A 19395-nucleotide genomic window follows, 5' to 3' on the forward strand; every position below is an offset into this window, starting at 1 on the left:
GGGAGGAAGTGGTTAACCGGGAGAGGACAGCAGGAAGCAGAGGATACCAAGGGTAGGGCTGGGTAGGGTGGAGGCCCTAGGGTGCTGAGTCTCCCAACCCTGAAGCCAAGACTAACCTTCAGACCTTTAGGCTGAATGGAGAGGTTAAAACCAATATGGCCAGAGCTGGGAAGGCTCAGAAGTAGCGACTGATTAGGAGAACTGAGCAGCCCCCACCACAGCCTTGCCCCTGCCAACTGTTAGGCTCATGTGATAATTGAGGCAAGGGGAAGGCTTTGCACAGGGACTCAGAGAGAACTGGGTTCCAGTCCTGGCTGCACAAACTCTGTGACCTGGTTCAAACCCCTCCCCATCTTTGGGCTTCCGTTTACTCATCTCTGCAGGGAGTGGGCTGGACTGGATGGTTTGGGACAACTCCTGCTTAGCCATCAGGGTGCTGTCCTGATGCCGATGCGAGCCTCTGGGGAAGTGGAGGCAATCTTTTGGCATCTCTGGACAGCATCACTGGAAGCTTAAAACATTAAAACAGAAACAATGACAACAAAAAAACCTTTCTAGGGAAAGGTTTTCCAGTGGTTCCATCCCCTGACTTCCCTGTAGTGACTCTCTGATATTCAGACCTGAGGGCTGAGGGTTCCCGAAACCAGGTATCTGACATGGATGGGGACGAGTAGAACACACGGGAACACTGCAGTGCTCACGGAGGGGGAGCTATGAAGCATGGGACAAACGAAGATCTCCATTAGAAGCCACTCTGGTGGGGGATGTTGATAACGGGGACACTGTTCTTGTGTGGGGACATGGAGTGTAAGGGAACTCTGTACTTCCCATGAACTTAAAACTGCTCTAAAAGTAAATCTTACTAATCACACACACAAAAAAGAAGCCCTAACATCCATTTTCATTTCCTAACACCTTTTACCTTTTTCCTACATTCACAAGTTTTAACCCAAGAAAAGATCCTTATTAGTTAAATATGTGAGGGATTGAATTTTAGCGTGTTTGACAGAGGCTTTGCCTTTTCAAAGAGGATTTTTAAAAATTTGCTCTGAAAATCTTAATGTTTGTGTCATATGACTTAAAAATTATCATGACTTCAGACCAAATGGAGATGATCAAAGTTCAGAAGAAAACAAGAGATAAAAATCTTGAAATCAAGAAGCTGAATAATCTTTCTTAGCAGAGGTCTCTAAGTAAATAGAGAACTCTTTTATGGGGTTTAATTCCAATCTTTATTCACACAAAAATTTTCTCAGTTAAGGGAACCTTTATTTGGATAGAGAGCATAGAATTGGAGGCTATGAGCAAGAAGCAGGTTTAAGGAATCCAGGAGACTGACGCTCTGCAGAGCTGTTGGAAGCCAGGCTTCCCCTTCCCAACCTCTCCTCCCCACCTCCCTGCTCCTAACACCTGCTTTACTGCCTTCTCCAACTTACCAAATGAGATGTTTACGGAGGTACGTTTGGCAGACTTTGGTTCAGATATGAGCCAAACAGTTTCTCTTCCTCTCCCTTCCACCCTGTCCCTCTTTGCAGCTTTAAAGGGTCCTCCCTGCTTATGTTTTGAACCAGTTTTATAAAGCTGTGTGCTCTTTTCTTGTAGCCCAGAGATCTCTTTGAAATGTTAACTGATCACATCTTGACAGAGATTTATTTTGAAAGAGGAGCTACTGAAAACTAACAGTATCAATCCAGTCTTATTTCCTCAGCCAAGATTTCCTGTCCCTCCTTTAAGGCAAACCCAGTTGGCTTCATTCCTAAGGCTTCCCCTGAGCACCAGGACACACCTGATTCTTTGTCACTAACAATGGGACTTGGAATTAAGTACTGTATATCAGACTTGGGGCTGGGTGACCCAGGGCATCTTTTACCCATATTTTTAAGTCTTCACTTCTTCTCTCAGTTACTGACCGTAACTGGGATTCAGAGCACAAGCTTAGGGTATCTGGAGTCACCAAACCACCCCTGGGAGGCCAGGCTGCTCCTCCTTTTCTGTTTTTCTTGTGTTTTTGTTTTTGTTTTTGTTTTTTGAGACAGAGTCTCACTCTGTTGCCCCAGCTAGAGTGCCATGGCGTCAGCCTAGCTCACAGCAACCTCAAATTCCTGGCTCAAGCGACCCTTCTGTCTCAGCCTTTCAAGTAGCTGGGACTACAGGCATGCGCCACCATGCCCGGCTAATTTTTTCTATATGTTTTTAGTTGGCCAATTAATTTCTTTCTATTTTTAGTAGAGACGGGGTCTCACTCTTGCTCAGGCTGGTTTCTAACTCCTGACCTTGAGTGATCCTCCCACCTCAGCCTCTGAGAATGCTAGGATTACAGGCATGAGCCACCACGCCCGGCCTGGTCCTCCTTTTCACTGGAGGAAGGCAAGTCTGCCTGATGCCCAGTTCAAGATATAACAGGGGACCACCAAAGGAAAACAATTGCACAATATAGGGAATTGTTGAGACCAAGCAAAAGGTCAAGACTAGGACAGAAATAGGATCAGGATGAGGGTCTCCAGAGCCCAGCAAATGAACAGCCTGGTTTGAGGACAAGGTCTACTCGTGTGGGATGGTAATGCTCCTGTTACACCTTTCATGCCTGTCTGACAGACGTATGAAAAAAAGCTCCAGTACTAAAAGAATAAACATACAGCAGGGGCAAGGACAGACTGAAGAATGGAAGGTTTTGTTGGGGACTCAACCAGCTACTCCTGCACGGTATATTTGGTCAGTGGCTCTCTTCTGCTAATGTACATGATTGACTAGATTCTTCTTTTGGAGACAACTATTTCCTTTCTATCTGCCTGCCTTTCATGACAGCAGAGCTGCTTTCTCTCTTGTTGTTCTGTATGTTCAAGTATCACAGAAATTCCATAAGCCTATTAATTCACTCTGAAGGAAATTTTCTCTAGAAATGTACAATGTGCTGTGTTATCAAAACCTGTTACATAAAAAGAAGCTATTATTAGACTTTGGCTTTTAGGAAGATGGAATAGACATACTTCTCCTCCTTCTTTCCACTAAGTACAACTAAAAAGGCAGGAATTATATATAATGTAAATATGAGAAAACTTTAGAAGGAGGAGGGAAGGCAGGCTGCCTAGAGACACTGGGACCTGAGAGCCATCAGGGTGGTAAATTACCTGGGTTTCCTTTGTTTTACACATCTCAGACTTGGAGGTGAAGAAGCCTGCAACCAACAAACACCAATGGGCATGGACAAAACAAAAATAATCAAAACCAACAAAAACCAGGTTTTTCCTAGTTAAAAGACCAGAAAAGGTTCAGCACAGCAAGGCAGAAAACTTTTAGACAGTAAGTGCTCTAATGCATCCAAACACCACAGTCAGAACTTGGCCCTACTCTCACTGAGACTAGCAAAGGCTGAGTGGAGCTCCTAGACTTCCACCCTCTCCAGTTTGTTGCTGAGGATCCCAATATCCCCTGCAGGGTGATGTCAGGAGACCAAGAAGGGAACTGACACGTTCATCCATACCGGCTAGTAATGAATTTTAGCCCTTGCAACTACAGTGTCAGTGGAGACCACGTAAGGTCAGAACTCCCCTTCCCATCCAGCAATAACGACACTACAGGTGTCAACGGAGGCCACGTAGGGAGCCTGGACTTCTACCTCTACCTGACAGCTTCATGAAACAGCATGCCACTCTGTTCCTGTTAGAGATGTGTCAGAGAGAAAGCCAGATAAAAAAGGTTTGAATAAAATCCTAAGTCTCATAGTATCATACAGCTATGCATCACTTAATGATCAGGATATGTTCTGAGAAATGCATCATTAGGTGATTTCATTGTGTGTGAACATCACAGAGTGTACTCACACAAACCTACATGGTATAGCCTACTACACCTAGGCTCTATGCTATAGCCTATTGCTCCCAGGCTACAAACCTGTACAACACGTTAACTGCACTGAATACTGTAGGCGCTTATAACACAATGGTAAGTATTTGTGTATCTAAATATATCTAAAGCTAGAAAAGTTACCGTAAAAATGTGTTATAATCTTATGGATTATAACACTGTCATATATGTGGTCCATTGTTGACCAAAACGTTATATAGCACATGACTATACAGAAATGTCCAGGTGTCAGTCAAAATCACTTGTCATACCAAAATCCCAAACTGCATGAAAAAAATCAATCAACAAAGAAATCAGAAAACAAAATCAGAAAAACAGTTTAAAGCAGCCATAATAAAAATATTTCATGGAATAAATAGGAACACACTTGAAACAGTGACAGCAACAGAATAGAAAGCCTTAGCAATAAAAGACATAAAGAAGAAACAAATGGAAATTTTGGAAATGAAAAAGGCAATGACACAAACGAAAAACTCAATGGATGGGCTGAACAGCAGAATAAAAAGAAAGAATCACACTGGAATAGAACGATATAAATTACTCTATCTGAACACCAAGAGAAAGTTGACTGAAAAGAACATGAATAGAGAGCCTCAGGGATCTGCAAGGCTGTAACAGCAGATCTAACAATAACGCCAATGCGTTCCCAGAAAGGGAGGGGAGAAAGAACAGAACTGAAAAATTACCTGAAGAAATAATGTCTGAAAACTCCCCAAATTTGACAACAGGCATAACCTTACAAATTCAGGATGGTGAATAAACCCCAGACAGGGAAACCCAAAGAAATTCATAGAAAGGCACATCATAATTAAACTTCTGAAAACTAAAGACAAAGAAAAAACTCTTGGCCGGCACAGTGGCTCACGCCTGTAATCCTAGCACTCTGGGAGGCCGAGGTGGGCGGATTGCTCAAGGTCAGGAGTTCGAAACCAGCTGAGCAAGAGCGAGACCCCGTCTCTACTATAAATAGAAAGAAATTAATTGGCTAATTAATACATATAGAAAAAAATTAGCTGGGCATGGTGGTACATGCCTGTAGCCCAACTACTCAGGAGGCTGAGGCAGCAGTATTGCTTAAGCCCAGGAGTTTGAGGTTGTTATGAGCTAGGCTGATGCCACACCACGGCACTCTGGCCAGGGCAACAGAGTGAGACTCTGTCTCAAAAAAAAAAAAAAAAAAAAAAAAAAAGAATGAAAATATCCACATATTCTCATAAAAAGGAAAAATAAGAAAGTTAGATAATACAAAATTTGGTGGGATTGTTAGGTCCCAGCAACCCTTCTGCATTGCTGGAGGGAATGTAGACTAGAATAGCTACTATGGTCAGCTATTTGGCAATCCTTAAACAATTCAGGCACCCATTGCTTTATGATCCTGCCAGGACCACAATGGGACACTCATGAGGCGGTGGAGGGATCAGATGTCCAACAGTTGAAATGGACAAGTGAAATACAGTGGCTGCAGACCCTGGAACCCTATATAGCAGTTAGAATTGATGAACTTTTTGCACATATAACAGCACACACAGATCTTCAAAACATGGCGTGGAGTAAGAAAAGTAAACACAGAATGGTACCAGTGTATGCGAATTTATATAAGGTTTCAAAATACACATGAAATACACACTCAAAACTTTTTTTCAAAGTTGTATACAAATTCAAGAAAATGTATAAACCACATTACAGCTGCTGCCTGTAGTAGGAAAGAGAGTAGGGGTAGTATCAGGCGTCCTCAAACTCCGGCCCGAGGGCCACATGTCGGTGTTTTCGCTCGTTTGTTTTTTTACTTCAAAATAAGATATGTGCAGTGTGCATAGGAATTTGTTCATAGTTTTTTTTTTTTAACTATAGTCTGGCCCTCCAACAGTCTGAGCGACAGTGAACTGGCCCCCTGTTTAAAAAGTTTGAGGACCCCTGAAAACAGTACGTAAATGAATAACCGACAAAAAGAGGCCATGTGTGGACCCTTGAAATGAGTGTGGTTAGCTCAACCCTGGCGTCTGAGGTAATTAAAGGAGGAAGCGATGAAGGAAGGGAAAGCTGGCTCTGTGGAACTGGAAGCTGGGCAGATTTAGTGTACACATCAGTTAAGAGGGATTGGTAAATTTGGAAAGACATAGGAAGTATGCATTGCTCAGGTCTTCCTCTTTCTCTAGGGAGAAAGCCTTTCTTGTGTGAACCTGCTCAGGTTCAGGCTGCCTAGGATTGGGTGGGCAGGTCTTTCTAATGCTGTGGTTTAAATTGGGTCTGTACTTCCACCTGAGCTTAATTAGTAATGGCTTCCATGCTTACTATCTTACTCAAATTGCTTCTCAATGGGTAAGCATGAGGGGTGCGATTTATTGGGAGCACCTGTTGGAGACTACAGCTCTCACGGGCATGGAAAAACTTCAACTGTGTTACTATTAGTATTTGCCAACCAAGTTTCCTACCATATTATCCACCCAGATCAAGGTACAGACTGGGCTTAGCAAAAAGCAGCCTGCTGAGCTGGAGGAAAGGTAATGCTTTCACCACCAGAGAGCAGGGAAGCTGTTATCAGAGCTTCATTCATATCAGAACCTGTTGACTCAGGTTTGTCTGTAAAATTAAGTTTACAGATTAAACAAGCTTGCTTATCAGGCTTTTGCTAGACACTTTCAATTATTACTATGTTACTAGGGTGGGGTTGCTAGAAGGAAAAATGAAAAGGGGACCACAGGCATCCTGGAACAATGGCTGCAAAGGAGGGAGTGAGAGAGTCAACAGCACTTAAAAACCTTAGTCATGGAGGGCCTTATTCAACACAATAATTGGTGTCCCCAACCTCAGGACAAAGGCCCATTAGGTGAGAAAATATCTAATGCATTTTCAAAAGACTATCATTAAAAAAAAGGCATTTGAAATGGTTAACTTCAGCTCTTTGAGAAATCACTAATGTGCAACACCTAATTCCTCAGTCCTATTTGATAAATGAGCTATTTTGATACTTCTATTTTTAAAATAATTGTATATTTATTAAGTCTATTTTTATACTTTTCTGAAAATGTACAACTTTATCCTCTCTGTAGTTATCTAAGTAATAAAGCCAAGTTTATTATTATGGGTTCTTTATATTTCCAAGGACTTTTCTAAAACCAGTCAGACATGTCAGCACTTTAAACAAAGAAGCGTTTTCAATTTAAATTATTATACTGAATGCTCTATTGCTTTACAGAGTGCTGTGAATTTGCAATATGTGTATTTTATATGATGCAATTGCAGACTTTGATCCGGAGAAACAGTTAAACAGTAATCTGTAATAAATTTATATTACATATATAGCTTAAATTTATATTACATATATAGCTGGATTTGCAAAATTTCTTTCCAACTTAGAATGATAATAATGCCTTTTAACTTTTAATTTCTTCAGTTCTAGTTTGAGGAAACTGTGTGTTTGAAGACCTTGGGTGACAATAATATTTTTAATATCATTAGAACACCTATTAGAAACACATCTGTGATCTCTGCAGTTGTTACATTCACTCAGTTATGTAAATCTTCATGCACACTAAATTAGGAGGAATCAATATGACAATGAGAAGACATCTTTATAATACAGAGTAGAAATCTTCTGGGAATTATTTATCTATCATATAAACTGCAGAAGCTAAACACAAACAAAATTTTTAATTATTTTCTGCTTAAAATGCAATCTGTGATTATGGTAAAAAGGTAAAACATTTCAGAAGTATAGGACAGAGTTAGTTTTCTGTCTTCTTAATTTCCTTTCCTCACCCTTCTCAGATAACTATTGTTACATTTCATGTGTATTCCCCTAGAACTTCCAAAACTGAGCTTTGATTTTTGCCACAGGAATGTTTCTACTTAAATAAAATTATTATATCATGAATATATTGACCATCATGCAGATACAATTTTAAATGTAGATAAAACTTGTTTTAATATATGTAAAGTTATAATGGAGACTTTGAGGAATCATTTTACAGTGTGGGCCCTGACTCATTTTAGATTCCATTCTTTTGTACAAGAAGAGCTGGTTAGGCCTGTTTTTCTTGGTTCCCACAATCTTCCTGGTTCAATCCAGCTTTACCAAAATTGTTGTATACCCACTGAAAAAACTTGCTTTTGCACTATCTATTTATTTTTACTTTCAATAATTCTAAGATAAATGATTTTTGTACTTTTTACAGTTTTTTGGTTTAGTTTGTCTTTTTAGAGACAAGGTCTCTGTCACCCAGGCTGGAGTGCAGTGACACAATCATAGCTCACTGCGACCTTGAACTCCTGACTTCAAGTGATCCTTCTGCCTCAGCCTCCTGAGTAGCTAGGACAACAGCCATGTGCCACCATGCTCAGCTATTTTTAAAAAATTTTTCATAGAGATGGTGTTTTGCTATGTTGCCCGGTCTGGTCTTGAACTCCTGGTCTCAAGCAATCATTCTACCTTGGCCTTCCAATCCCTTCTGGGATTGCAGGTGTGAGCACTGTGCCTGGCCTACTTTTTTCTTTGCAGGAAAAAAGTCAACTGATATAGGCACAAGTAGCTTAAACTTTGGTGAAAACAATAGCTGCGTCTGACATATCAAGAAATACTTTGAGGATGGTTATTACCAAGTTTTTGGGTCTTGAATAGATAACGATTTGTCATTTCATACTTTTGAGTATATTAAAGGGGTAGATAATCGACCTCTATTGATTTGCAACCAAATTTCTTATCAAATGGGGTTGGGTGAAAGTAAGTAGAAGAGTAATTTTCAATTTTATATTTCCAATTAACAATGCTTAATTAAAGTGAGCAAATACTAAGTAAATGGATAAAAGTGCTTACTAAATAAATGGATAAATAAATAACTCTAACAAATGTTGCAATATCTTCTCATCAGTAATTGAAAAGGCAAATGGTCCTAAGTTCATTCATTAATCTATTTACTCATTGGTTATTTGATTAGTGCAGCCATCCATCCAACCATTTATCCATCTATCTATCTTTCTACTCACCCATTTCTTTAAAAATTACTTTTTTGAACAACTTCTCTGGACATGGCACTGTGGGAGGATATTAAAAAACAAAACAGAACACCAGTGGTAGCCCCAAGAAGCTAAATGTCGACAGCTTAGTTACAGTTCTCAGAGTGGATTTTGGGGGTACTGTTTCTCCAAAAAAAACAAACAAACAAAAGTCATAAAGTTGATTTATATAAGCCTAAAGTAAATTATCTCAGAAATCAAAATTAGGAGTGGAAACTTATATTTCAAAGTCTTATCTTAGAATATCTTTATTTAATAGATCTGGATCTGCTTACATAGTTATTAACTGTGAGTTCTTCATCAAATTGCTTTGTTTTTCAATGCTGCATTTCTCATCTGTAATAGATAACAAAACCTACTTCTCAAACTTACCAAGAATGTTAAACAAAATATTATACATGAGACCTTTGCAATTCCAAAATCTTGTACAGTTCTAGGGTCATATTACAGATATTTACAGATATCTTTACAGATACATGTTTTCAGAAGTACAAAAGGCTTTTTCTTATTTTGTATAAACACAATGATTTATCCAATGGTTAATAACATTTTGTTCCAATGTAAAATTAGTCAATTTTGGTAAACCTAGATAAATCTGTAACTAAATATTCTGTCTAGTTGATTCAAGTGTGGGGAGGAGGGCTGGAAGTAGGTGAGAGTGAACAGAAGAAAGAAGGTGCTGGAATGTGGGGAGAGAAAACAGGAGTGGGCAGTAAGAGATGGTGTGGAGTGGGAGTTGTACAGAGCTGGCCTCACCACTGACTGCTCTATGCTGGTGGTTATTCTGGAGCTGATCCCCTCAGTCAACATGAGGGCCCATGGAGATTTCGGAAGTACACCTTAAAATCTTACCATGTTAGCTCTAGAAGAGAATGCACAGTCATCCATTCCAACCCTTTCATTTCTGGAGAAGGAAATGATATCAGAAAGGTTAAGTGACTTGCCCAAGGTTACATGGTTAGTGGCCGGGGCATATGATAATATCACATAAGTTGATTTGATATGGGGCCATTTTAGAGTTCTAAAAAATAAATTATTGAAATTTTTTCTGTTCTTATTTTTAACTAGTGTGTGCAATAGACTTGGGTCTCATCTTATACCTGAATCACCTTGGTGTTAAGATCAAGGAGGCACTGGGGTGGGCGGGCCTTGGGCCATGATGCTGGAGCACATATAACCAGCAGTAATATGTTGACCATACTTGCTCTCCCAGGATGGCTCTCATTCTGTGAGAGCTCTCTTGCCTCTCCACTGGGTTACACCTCACATTGGGTTACGTTACACTTTTGTTACAATGTTTATTTTTATTTAATTTCAACTAATGAATATATTTGTTTGCATAACAAAGGAAGCTACTTTAATTTTCACCTGACATTCTAATAGGTGCCTCAGCTGACTATAGGTTTCCTAACAATGTCAATTTTGTTTGATTGGCTATAGTTAAGACAGGTGATGGTGGGAGGGATATTTAGATAGTGTGATCCTCTAGTGTTAGCTTCAGACTGCTCAGAGAGTCTATAATTCAATTTCATCATTTCTCTCAGTACTCAGTAATGGGTACTACACTTTAAACTATCAAACATCTCTGTAATGCTGGTGTTGTACTGCCTCTTTTGTAATACTTTAAAAAACATATCTTCATTTCCTAAAAAAATATAAATAAAATAGATGCATGGAAATTACAAACAGGGTAGAAATGAATAAAGAAAAAAAAAAAAGCCTTGAAGTAGGGCAGGGTTAGGGAAGGATGAGAGTCAGAAATATCTACAATAAAAAACAGTCATGACATTTTGATGGAGTCAAGTGTTCTGTCTCAGTAGTTCTAGGGCAGAGGCCACGGCGCTCCAACTTTCCAGTCGAGGTAGGAGCCGTGTCACTGCCATGCTGCTTCTTGGGGTAGCCATACAAGTGTTTCCATACAAGTCCCTGTCCTCCCTCGTGTAAAGCGCCCCAGGACAGCAGGATGCTGTGGTACAAAAAGGTCAAGGCCAGCACCAGGCCCAGGTTCAAACGTAGCTCTGCACTGTGTAGGTCACTGACCCTCCCAGTCTCAGTTTGCTTGTCTGCACCTGTGGATAAAAGCCACTTTTAGTGTTGTAAGGATTAGATGGTTAGCCTTGGTATTAAGGAGTTCAACAAGTGATAGCTATTACGACTGCCACCTTCAGGCAGTTCTAGTTTGAAACTTCAGGGCTTCAATGGTAGTAACCCGGACTCTCAAAGTTCAACACAGGCAGCTAAGGTTTGTCCCCAGAAAGCAACCAGAGCAACCAACAACAAATGAGTTACCTGAATGGGCCTTTGGAATCTGTTACAAGGTGAGCAACTATCCCTAAAGGAAACCTCAAGGATGTAGTCCTCAAAAGGATCATTCATATCTGAAGAGTGCTTGGACTGCCTGCTCTATAAACAGGAAATCATAAGATAAACTTCAAGATCTACTGAGAAACTCTTTAAGTGGGAAGTCCCTGCCCTCATGGGAAAAGAGAGTAATTGTATTAACTAACTAGTGAATGATCATTTCACACATATCAGACAATTCTACTTAAAGAATAGATTTTTTTTTTTTTGAGACAAAGTCTCACTCTCTTGCCTGGGCTAGAGTGCCATGGCATCAGCCTAGCTCACAGCAACCTCAAACTCCTGGGCTGCAGCGATCCTCCTGCCTCAGCCTCCCCGGTGGCTGGTACTATAGGCATGTACCACCATACCCGGCTAATTTTTTCTATTTTTAGTTGTTTGGCTAATTTCTTTCTATTTATAGTAGAGATGGGGGTCTCACTCTTGCTCAGGCTGGTCTCGAACTCCTGAGCTCAAGCAATTCTCCTGCCTCAGCCTCCCAGAGTGCCAGGAATACAGGTGTGAGCCACCGCACTCAGCCCCAAAATAGATTATTTAACTGAGAATAATACAGCAGTTTTCACATTGCTAGATACATATTTTATGCTCAAAGATCCTCTGCAGCAAGTGGATTCCAGTCCTGCAGGGCAGTTGTTAATATTAGAAACAAATAAAAGCAACTCAATTCAATCTAATTGTTATTATCCAATGGTTTTGTTTAGAAGTGTCATAGAAATAGGCATTTAGAATGTCAAAACAAAAGTTCATAAATAGAACAAACAGAGTAGAGAAATGAAACATGTGGTATCCTAGCCTCTCCTAGATTAGATTTTCACTGTCTACATGTTTGGATTTGAGCAATGTCATGATCAATGTCTGAATAAATGTGGGCAAACAAAACACAACTAAGATTGACTGAAGACTCCTAGAAGAAAACAAATTACAGCATGAAAAGCCCTGAGAGATCAGATTGCTTTGTCTTCTGTGGACATTGTGATTTGATATAAAAAAGGAAGAAAATGTGACTATATGTCACTAGGTTCTGTGTTTGTCTTTCTTCTGCTAAATTATCTTTGCTCAGCTGTTGAGTCTATAGTGCCTCCTTATTAACAGAAGGTGAAAGCCGGCCTGGGGTGCCAGTTACAAACCATAACAGACAGGCTGTTTTTCTCAAAGGTTTCATTGTTGTCTTTTTAATCATGAAAATAGCTGGTGCATACCTTTTCCCTTGCCTTTAATGACATGAACAAAGTAAAATAGCTTCTAAATTCCAAGTCTGTTGTTGTTTGCAGGGAAAAGTATACATTTTCTTCCAGACAATTTTTTTTCTGGGAATAAGAAAAAAAAAATATATATATATATAAAATGAATATCAGGTTTGCAAATGCTGGGTTTATGCTAATGGAGCCAATATATCTTACAGGTAGTTGGTTTTGTGCCTATTTCCCTGAGGGTAGATACTCATTGAGAATATGGTAGGGGTGGGGCCAGCATTCAATGAGAGGTGCTACGATTATATTTTCTTATCTTAAAAATTTTAACACACTCATGTGTTGGGATTGAGTGTAAACTATATAGAAGTAATTTATTTCTAAGAATCAAGTATTGAAGCTAGTGAATGATTAACTTAAAGATTTGAGATTATCCTTATAATGCCCCTATCACTCCCATGAATTTCAATGTCCTTTCTTAAGTGAAGGTAAAATTGCATTCTGTGAAATTTCATGGGCATGGATAGTACCAGAAAATGTGATCTGTGGTTTTTTTTCTGGTGGAAAAATGTCTGAAAATATTAAATTGTGTGATTTCTAAGGCTCCTAAGATTCTATAATTTTGTCAGAAGCAATTTAAAAAAAAAAGCTTTTCAAAGGCCACAATCAATAGATATTGAACCATTTGATCAAATTTGTATTTCTTATCTTAAACCTGTGGTTTGGAGTTATCAATAGTTAGCCATACGTGGTTGTTTACCGATATAAAACAAAGCCTGGCCAGTGTGGTGGCTCATGCCATTATCATAATCCTAGCACTTTGGGAAGCTGATAGCTTGAGGCTTGGAGTTCAAGACCAGCCTGGGCAACACAGCAAGAATCCGTCTGTAAAACAAATATACATGTATATAAAAATTTAGTTGGGTGTATGCCTATAGTTCTAGCTACTCTGAAGGCTGAGCCAGGAGGATTACTTGAGTCGAAGGTTGTAGTGAACTGTGATCACACCACTGTGCTCTAGTCTGGGCGAGAGTGAGATCCTGTCTCACAATAAATAAATGAACCAACCAATCAATCAATCAATGAAACAAAGAAATTGATTTCATGAGTAGTTGATTGACCTTATCCATTTTTCTCTAAAGTCACGTAGTTCAAAGACAAGTTTGATTAATTAGCTTTCACTTCACGTCTGCTTGAGTTTGTGGAGTGTCATATCGCCACCCTGTGGACATGAAGTTTTTTAGCTTTTAGCGAGGCCTTTTAATAAGTAACTAGTATTCCACCTAAAAAATATGCAAGGCAAATACCTTTATCAATTATAATTCTAAAATGAGTAAATATAAAAATTTTAGGCATTGTTCACTATGTAAGAGATAAAGAGTAATTGTTTCTGTTAAAACTGTGTAAAATGATAGTTACAGTATAAACTAGTTTATTTAAATATAGCTATGCCTTTTATCAGAAACCATAAAACTCATCCCAGGAAGTAGATTTTCTAGAATTGCCTTTTTGGCTAAGTCCCAGTGTAGGATGACCAACTGACCCGTATTTGCTGGGACTAAAAGTTTTCCTAGGACTCAGGACTTTCAGTGCTAAAACTAGGAAAGTTTCAGGCAAATTGGGTAGAGTTAATCACCCTAACCATGATACTCATATTGCTAAATCCCAGGGATCTTAGCCTTCTTTATCTCTAGTAATTTGTTACAAACTTATGGGAGCTCACAGTAACCTCTTTGGGGCAAAAAGAGAGTCTGATGAATGTAAATTGATCTAATGTTATTAGCAGCATTATTTATTACAGTCAAAAAGTGAGAATAACCCGAATGTTTGCCAGCTGTTGAGTGGATAAAGAAAATGTGGCATATTCATATAATAGAATATTATTCAGCAATAAAATGGAATAAAATAACACATGCTACAACATAGATAAACCCCGAAGACATTACAGTAAGTGAAGAAGCCAGACACAAAAGACCACATATTGTATGATTCATTTATATGAAATGTCCAGAGTAAGCAAATCCATAGAGACAGAAAGTAGATTAGTGGTTGCCAGGGTCGGAGGGAGGTTGAATGAGGAGTGACTATTAATGAGTAGGAGTTTCTTTTTTGAGTGATGAAAATGTTCTGGAATTAGATAGTGGTGCTGGTTGCACAACTCTGTAAATATACTAAAAGCCATTATTAAAGTATTCTAAGAATAGAATACTTTAAGTAGGGGAATAATATGGTATGTGAATTATATCTCAATAAAGCCATTTAGCACTTGATAAAATTCAGAAAGCGTCTCCTCTCAGGCTATCTTGGGCCTTTGTCCTTTGGCGGTGGCTTGGTCTGGCTATGCTGATGAGCTCCTCAGAGCTGCCATTCATCAGAAATTAAAATCAGCAGGTTGTTACTGCGAGGGTTTTCCACATGAGCTCTGTGGGAGAGGAAGGGCTTCAAGTGCCCCAGGTCTCAAGCAGCTTCTAAGGCGGGATGATGGGCAGGGTGCTACGTTCTCACGAATCTTCTTCCTGAATGATCTGCACCTTTCTTCTTATATCACTTGTGCTTCCTTCATCTTTGTTTTCTTCCACCCAGCCATTAAGTGTCATTTTATTTTATGATCCATACCACTATCATTTGTCCTATATTTAAGATGCAATTGTTTCTCTAGTATTTCAATGCATGGCAATTAGCAACGATTTTAAGTTTTAGCGCCAAGCTGTTTCAGTTGCCTTCTTTTAGCTCATTCCTATTTTCTCTATATCGTCAAACCTCCTTTTCTTTAGCTCCCCTTGGGCTTCATAAGGCAGGAAGCCAGTGCCTCTAAGGTGCTGATGCCACACTGTGTGTTGGTGTACGATGTACCTGTTGGATGCTTGCTTCATGTGAGCAAACCGTTTAATTGGTAACAATGAGCCTTTGGGGATAGGGACAGAATTGTATACGGTATTTTTCAAGTCCCCTGTCACTGCCTTTTCTCATTTTCCTGGGTGTTTTCCTACCACAATAGTCCTCTCAGCCAAAGTCTCTGACATGGTGAATTTATGGGAGGAATAAAACAGCATTTTTGTTTGTTTTTTGAGACAGGGTCTTGTTCTGTTGCCCTGGCTAGAGAGCAGTGGCATCATCATAGCTCACAGCAATCTCAAACTCCTGGGCTCAAGCGATTCTCCTGCCTCAGCCTCCTGAGTAACTGGGACTACAGGCATGAGCCATCATGCCCGGCTAATTTTTTAATTTTTTGCAGAGACAGGGTCTTGGTATGTTGATCAGGCTGGTCTCAAACTCCTGGCCTCAAGCAATCCTCCTGCTTTGGCCTCTCAAGTGCAGGAATTATGGATGCGAGCACCTCACCGAACCAGAATGTTTTTAAAGTACCTTAACATGGCCTTAACTCAGGTATCTCAGAGTTGGCATCACTGTACCACTAACTCTCTGTTGTGCTTGAATCAGAGGAGTTCTATGGAGCTCTAAATGGTAGGGGAGGCCGGGCAAGGCGTTTCTGGAGAGGAGTTCCTGGGTGAGAGAACCAGTTGCAGTCTTAAATGGTTAAATCGGTTTTAGGAGGGGAACATGAAGAAGGGCGTCTGGCCACCACCGTCCACCCTGATGCTCAGGGAGGGAGTACAAAATCTGGATCTGGCGCAGTGCCAGTCAGAAGGAAATCATGCAGAACCCACCTGCAAGGGATCCAGAGAGCTCAAGAGGTGACTGAGCTTAATCTCACAAAAGAATGAAAAAAACTCCAGAGAATAGAAAATTGACCTAAGATCAAAGCAGCAGAGGCAACCTGCTGAACGTGTATTTCTGGTGGAGCCCATTTTGGGAATTTGTTATTGTGTTTTACTTTGAAAAATCTCCATGAAACCCAAGGAAATAAAAAAACTAGCAGAAACTCAAGGAGATTCTTTTCATAACAGTTAACACTAATAGCTGATCACACAGGAATGTAGTTTGTACCACAGGTACAAACACACACGCACAGACACAGAAAAGTCTAAAACCACAATGAATGGTTTATCAATGTATTTATTTAATAAATATTCATTGATTATTAGATTGGACCATATGAAACTGACTTTCTTTTAGGTGAAGGTGTTCAAGTATCAGCCATTTTGTCATGGTTAAACCTATCAGTCAAAGTAGTTGTTCATTCAACCTCTGTGGAAAGCAATATGGAGATACCTTAAATCGATACAAGTGAATCTACCATTTGATCCAGCAATCCCATTGCTGGGCATCTACCCAAAAGATCCAATGACACTCTACAAAAAAGACACCTGCACTTGAATGTTTATAGCAGCACAATTCATAATTGCAAGGCTGTGGAAACAGCCCAAGTGCCCATCAATCCAAGAATGGATTAATAAAATGTAGTATATGTATACCATGGAGTACTATTCAGCTCTAAGAAACAACGGTGATATAGCACATCTTATATTTTCCTGATTAGAGCTGGAACCCATACTACTAAGTGAAGTTTCCCAAGAATGGAAAAACAAGCACCACATATACTCACCAGCAAACTGGTCTTAACTGAGCAGCACCTAAGTGGACACATAGGTACTACAGTAATAGGGTATTGGGCAGGGGGGAGGAGGGCGGGTATATACATACATAATGAGTGAGATGTGCACCATCTGGGGGATGGTCATGCTGGAGACTCAGACTTGTGGGGGGAGGGGGGAAAGGGCATTTACTGAAACCTTAAAATCTGTACCCCCATAATATGCTGAAAAAAAACCACAAAAAAAACCACAACAAAGTAGTTGTTCAAAGAATGAGCAGAGAAAGCTCACCTATTCTCAGGGGATTTACAATCTAGTGTGGAACATAGCCTTTAAACAAATAATCAAATGATTATCAAGCAACAAATAACTACAAACGTGCCAACTGTAGGTAAAATGAGCATGCAAGGGGCCATGGGACCATAGAATGAAGAAACTAAACCTAGTCTCTGGGGTCAGAAAAGGTGCCCCTGGGAGGTGGTGTTAGGGATGGGTAGGGTGAGTAAGATGCGTAGAGGAGTCGGATTTCCAGGCAGTGCAGATGGATGGAGGAAGGCCCATGGCTCACAGCAACCTCAAACTCCTGGGCTCAAGCGATCCTCCTGTCTTAGCCTCTGCAGTAACTGGGACTATAGGCATATGCCACCATGCCCGGCTAATTTTTCTATTTTTTGTAGAGATGGAGAGCTCAGGTTGGTCTCGAACTCCTGGCCTCAAGTGATCCTCCTGCCTCAGCTTCCCAAAGTACTAGAATGACAGGCATGAGCCATCATCATGCCCAGTCCATGTCTGGGTCTCTTTTTGATAACTGTACAATTTCTCTTCTCTTGATTCATACGATGTTCACAGGTTTAAGTTTAAGAATATACACTTTATATATATTTTTTCTTTTTCAAGACAGAGTCTTGCTCTGTCACCCAGGCTGGAGTGCAGTGGTATGATCATAGCTCACTATAGTCTCAAACCCCTGGACTCAAGTGATACCAGCTGGTCCTGAACTCCTGGCCTCAAGTGATCCTTTAGCCTTGGCTTCCCAGAGCATTGGGACTATAGGCCTGAGCCACCATGCCTGGCCTATATTTTCATTTTCTTTTTCTTTTTTTGAGACTGAGTCTCGCTTTGTTGCCCAGGCTAGAGTGAGTGCCGTGGTGTCAGCCTAGCTTACAGCAACCTCAAACTCCTGGGCTCAAGCAAATCTCCTGCCTCAGCCTCCTGAGTAGCTGGGACTACAGGCATGTGCCACCATGCCTGGCTCATTTTTTCTATATATATATATGTTAGTTGGCCAATTAATTTCTTTCTATTTATAGTATAGATGGGATCTCTTGCTCAGGCTGGTTTCCAACTCCTGACCTTGAGCAATCCGCCCTCCTAGGCTTCCCAGAGTGCTAGGATTACAGGCCTGAGCCACCATGCCTGGCCTATATTTTCAATAAATATATTTTCACAACTCATAAATATATCTGATTATATCAAATCTATTCCATTGCCAAGCAATCATACAGCTCATTCCAATGAAGAAGGATTAGAATACAGGGAACAGTTCAATAATTATCCCTTGTACAATTCCAACTCACTAACGCAATCTATGAACAAGGCCATTGTTTCAGAATGTGATCTATTAATTGAAGAATTGGTCCATGGGAATTTGATTTATTGTAAGGAATTATACAGAAGTTCCAGTCTTATTTATTAAGATAAAATTTTAATGTTTATACCTAAAATTTTGTTCAAAGACCCATTGGAGAAAGTTGTTTGGCCTGAACTCTTGTCATATATTTAGAGTGTCCTCCTGTAACTTGACATGAATTTGGAGGCTTTAAAATCCCATCCTTTCAAATCCTAGTACAGTATATTTTTAAAATTATTGTTTTTAAATTTAGTTTTGAATCTGCAGTATGTGCTCATTGTACAAAATTCAGACATTACAAGTGAGTAGTCAGTGAAGAATAAATCTTTCTCTTTCTCCGTTGAAAAAGAGAAAACCACAGTTGCCTGTAAGCTATGACCCTCCTACCCCATGGTGGCTTATTATTCAGACAACCTTCATTTTTCATGGTAGTGCAGCATTGTAAAAATGACTGTATAAGCTGGAACCAGCGAAATAATCTTAATAATGAGTGGAAAAAATTATAATTGTTCCTTATCTTCTTCTTCTTATCCTATAACTTAATTCAGAGAGAGCCTCTTTCCTATGCCTTAGCAAATTGTCAAACCCCTCTCCAAGTTTGAATCAGTGTTCCACATTTGATTCTTTGCATTTTTAATGTCAGGAAGTATCTCCAAGACATATATATATTGTGAATTTTTTTGCCAGCATGACTTCCTCTGGGACATCTTCATCCTTTTCATCACAACCACTTTCCTTATTTATGTCCATCAATTTACCTTCACTCAGTTCCTCTGGCTGTATGTCTAGAGTCTGGCAAACAGCAATACCAACATTGTCATGGGCAGTGATTTCTTCTATA

The sequence above is a fragment of the Microcebus murinus genome, chromosome 5 (genome assembly GCF_040939455.1).
Source record: "Microcebus murinus isolate Inina chromosome 5, M.murinus_Inina_mat1.0, whole genome shotgun sequence".
Lineage (NCBI taxonomy): Eukaryota > Metazoa > Chordata > Mammalia > Primates > Cheirogaleidae > Microcebus > Microcebus murinus.